At 34.3% G+C, this 4,814-nt stretch overlaps 1 non-coding gene across 1 annotated transcript; it reads right to left on the bottom strand.

Annotated features, from left to right (window-relative positions):
• Positions 1-1,558: 1,558 nt before the first annotated feature.
• LOC121227797 (small nucleolar RNA R71) lies at positions 1,559-1,665 on the bottom strand. The gene has a single exon (XR_005925320.1). It is a non-coding gene; the product is annotated as a small nucleolar RNA R71 (small nucleolar RNA).
• Between the last annotated feature and the right edge of the window lie 3,149 nt (positions 1,666-4,814).

The following is a 4,814-nucleotide window of genomic DNA, read 5'->3' on the forward strand; positions in this document are numbered from 1 at the left end:
GAAAATCTCCCTTCAAGGTCCTCCAGGAATTTTGGGTTTTCTTATGTTTTATTATCTTTATGCTTTTGAGATGTTTTCTTTCATAAGTATGAACTAAAACCCCTAAATACCTAAGGGGAATGAAACCTAAGACGGATCTTGTTATTATTATCTAAATTGTATGATAAATATTTGACTTGTTCTTAATTATGTGTTCTTAATTCTTGTTTTGATAATCTAGGATATTGATTCAAGTTAAGCTCTTATTCAGAGGAGGAATAGACCCTGTCTAAGAGTAAATTTTTCATAATTAAGCGGAGTTGATTGCACACCTAGAGATAGGGTGATAAGATTTTTCCAGATTAGGGTGAAACCTAATAAGGGAATCCATAGATCAAGTTAATATAATTCTAGGGTGTTAATTAGAAAGAGATTTCAATTATTCAACCCGGGGTTAGACGTTATTAGTCTCGAGAGAGATAATAATGTAACTTAGGGATTTCTACGGATCAAGTCAAATGAATAAATTGTCTCATTCAGAGTCAAATAACAAATGAAGTCTAGGTGGATTTTTCCTTAGGTATTGTCTTAATCAATCGAATTTTCCTAAAAGTATTTTCCAAAATTTTCTTTTTGTGCATTCTTAGTTTAGTAATTAGTTTAGATAACCAAACCTCTTAATTTTTAGGCTAGATAATAAAAAGAAAGTAAATACTAGTACTCGTGGTTCCTTTGGGTTCGACAATCCGGTCTTGCTGAACTATACTACTATTCGATAGGTACACTTGCCTTAATCATGATAATAAGTTAGTCTCAAGAACGATTCATTCATAAATCTTTAAAACCTATCACAAATATCACTTATCAAGTTTTTGGCACCGTTGCCGGGGAACTAGGATATTAGGAACACTTGATTTTTATTACTTTAGCCATTTTACTTTTATTGCAATTTAAATTTTTATTCTCTTTTTTAATTCTTCATTTTTTCTTCTGGCAAGTTTTTCTAGTTTATGACCAGAAGAAACCCATCAGGACCATTACTGTTTGATAGTGATATTGATCGCACAGTTTGTAGAAACCAAAGAGAAATAAGGCGAAACTTACGATACACAGAAGAAGAGTAAGAGGACAATACTTCAACCATAACCGAGGAGATGACTGAAAACTAAGAAAATCCGCTACCTTCTGCGATTGCTGCTAATCAGAATCATGCTCCACGCACTACGTATGATTATGCTAAACCTTCTTTAACAGCAACTGAATCTAGAATAGTTAGACCTGCTATAGCTGCAAATAATTTTGAACTGAAACCTAACACAATTCAAATGATACAGCAATTTGTGCAGTTTGATGGTTTGCAGGACAAAGATCCCAACGCTCAGCAAATTTCTTAGAATTTTGCGACACTTTTAAAATAAATGGCATTTCTGATGACCCCATTTGCCTTCGGTTATTTCCCTTTTCGTTGAGGATTAAGGCTAAACAGTGGTTGAACTCATTGCCACGAGGATCAATCACTACTTAGGAACAAATGATTGGAAATTTTTTATTAAAATATTTTCTGCCGGCTAAAACAACCAAATTACGTAATGATATCTCCTCTTTTGAGTAGATGGATCTAGAAACACTTTACGATGCATGGGAGAGATACAAGGACCTTTTACGAATATGCCCTCACCATGGGTTACCACTCTGGCTATAGGTCCAAACATTTCACAATGGCCTAAACCCTTCGACTTGGCAGATTATTGACGCAGCCGCTGATGGAACTATCAATAATAAGACACCTGAGGCGGCTAACGAATTTATTGAGAAGATGTCACTGAATAACTATCAATGGAAAGTTATGAGGACAAAGCTGACAAAAGCAGCCGGTGTTTTCAACCTCGATGCAATTACTATGCTATCTAACTAAGTAGAACTCTTAAATAAAAAGATTGACAGTTTGTGTGGTTCTACCCAGGTACATCCAGTGATGAGGTGCGATTCGAATGGAGGAGGAGCATGCACAGAATATCAACCCTTCAACCCTAGCATTGAGGAGGAACATGTCCAATATATGGGTAACAATAACTTTAGACCCCAAAATAACCCGTATAGTAACACTTATAATGCAGGTTCAAGGAACCATCCCAATTTCTCATGGGGCGGTCAAGGAAATCAAAGGCCACAATATCCTTCAGCCTTTCAACAACCACCTTACCAGTAAGAAAAGAAGCCGAACCTTGAGGAGATGTTTACAAAATTCATCTTGGTGTTAGAAACTCGTTTCCAGAATACTGAGACAGCCTTTAAGAATCAACAAGCGTCAATCCAAGGGCTTGAAACTCAGATAGGTCAGCTCGCTAGATTGATATTTGAACGACCACAAGGTAGCCTACTGAGTAACACTGAACACAACCCAAGAGAGCGCGTGAAAGCAGTTACATTAAGGAGTGGGAAAGTGTTAGCTGAATCTGAAAAGAAGCCACCACAAGAAGCTGACAGAAAGGAGGTCGAACCCAAAAATAATGACAATCTAAGTCAAAAAGAATATAGACCACCAATCCCATACCCAGCAAAGTTGAAGAAAGACCGCATGGATGAACAATTCGGTAAATTTCTTGAACTTTTTAAACAACTGTGTAAGACCAAATTTCTGCCCAGGCCCAGTCAAACCAGCCCAAATTAAACACCCCACTAAACCGACCACTAAATCCATCACCCTACTAAACCATCCACTACTTCCATCACCCCTACACCCTACTAAACCATCCACTACCTCCATCACCCCCACTAACTCCATCACCCTACTTGTTATAAGTTGTAAAATTTGGCTATAAAAGCCTTGGAAAACTATTGTAAGGGGAATTTTTTTGAGAGAATACACATACGAAATCAAAGAGAATACAAATCAGATTTTTAAGGTAACTTTTTATATTATTCAATTTTGTTTACTTTGGTGTTCACATTTTTTTCACAAACGAAAGACGGGAAAAGAGAAGGAGTATACCTCTAATTTTATTTCCTTTCTGATTTGGCCCCAAAGTTTTCATTTTTAATTCAATTTAACCCCTTTTTTATTTTTTTATTTTACTGTTAAATTAATTAATTTGAGCTTTATTCTCATTATTTTTATATTTGTTTTTTATTATTTTCTATTAATTTAATTAATTTGAGTTATGTTTCATATTATTATATTATTTATTTATTATTATATATTTATTATGTAAATATATATATTTTTAAGCGAAGTTAATTATTTTAAATATAAATTTCTATTATACATAGACTTATTATATTTTTTTATACCATTGTTTATTATCGGTTACCATTTTTATATCAAATTGTTATTATTTACTATTTCTCACTATTACTAATTTAACATTGTTATTCCATTTTTTTACTATTATCCCCCATATTTAATGTTATCGTCAACATATTTTTTGTTATTATCATCATGTTTTTAATATTATTATTAATACTATTAGTACAATGTTTATTACATTATTGTATTTATTATTACTGTTGTTTTATTAATTATTTCTATTAATTATTATTATTTATTATTTATATATGGTTAGCATTATTCTTATATTATTGTTTTCATGTTGTCTATCATCATCATTTTTAAAAAAAATCTATGTCCTTAATTCATTTACCTATTGATCTTCTCTCAAAAATTTTCAAAATAAAGGCAATGTTCAGTATTTAAAGAATTCGAAGAATCGTGCCCTAATGTACTGGGTTTCGCTTTCTTTGTTTGTTTTGAATATTCGAATATCGTCTTAAGGCTAAAACACACGTTTTAAAGGCAAGCTCACAATTGAGGGTAAAAAAAGTTGTGTCCTAACGTACTGGATGTAATGTTTTACATTGAGGTGAGATGGTCTTTAATACACATTTGACTTACCTAAATGTTTTAAAAGCCAATAAAAGGAGGATCGCGTTTTGAACTCTGTCCAAATCTTTAATTTTTGACATTAAGACACTAAATAATCAATCCAGCACCAATTTTGGGCGTGTCGAGGGTGCTAATCCTTCCTCGTACGTAACTGACTCCCGAACCGGTTTTCTATGTTCGCAGACCAAAATTATCGTTTTGAAAAATTTATTTATTTATTAAAAACGACCGTGTTTTGAGATGATCCAGTCACACCCTATTGAAAACGATTGGTGGCAACTCCCAACTTTTCGTTTTCAAAAGTCGATTTCTCGTTTTCAAAAAAATGGTTTCGACAGCTTGGCGACTCCGCTGGGGAGATCAGAGAGTCGAGCTGTAAATTGATTGTTTTCCGTCTTGTCAAAAATTGGAAATTTGGTTTTTAAATCTACGATCGTCTCATTGCATTTTCTGTGTCTTTGTCGGTTTTTATCATGTGGGTTTTACTTTATTTTTTGAGTCTTTCAATATATTCTTGCATCATATTGCATGACCATTGTGGTCGCACCTTTTAAGTGGGAGTGAGGAACTATGCCTTCGTGAGGTTTTCACCTCCGCATGGGCTAGGGGATCGCTTCCGGGATACATCAGTACCTATGTCTTCGTGAGGTTTTCACCTCTGCATGGCCGTAGGGAAATGTATCCCCCTGAACCGAACTTGGTCCATATGAGCCTATAATGGGTGAGGATTGAGGAATCTGCTGGTTCAGGTACCCCTTTCTTTAGAACTGAACCACATATAGTAAACCCTAGGATCCTACCCTAGTTAGGGTTATGCCAAACCTTAGTTGTTACCGAGATAGGTGTTCTAGGTTGTTTATTTCTCATGTACTAATGTGTTTCATCTTGTTTATGTTTGCATCACATTGCATAGCATTTTCATCATAAAAGGAGGTATCGATATACGGTTCAA

Source organism: Gossypium hirsutum, chromosome A03, assembly GCF_007990345.1.
Source record: "Gossypium hirsutum isolate 1008001.06 chromosome A03, Gossypium_hirsutum_v2.1, whole genome shotgun sequence".
NCBI lineage: Eukaryota > Viridiplantae > Streptophyta > Magnoliopsida > Malvales > Malvaceae > Gossypium > Gossypium hirsutum.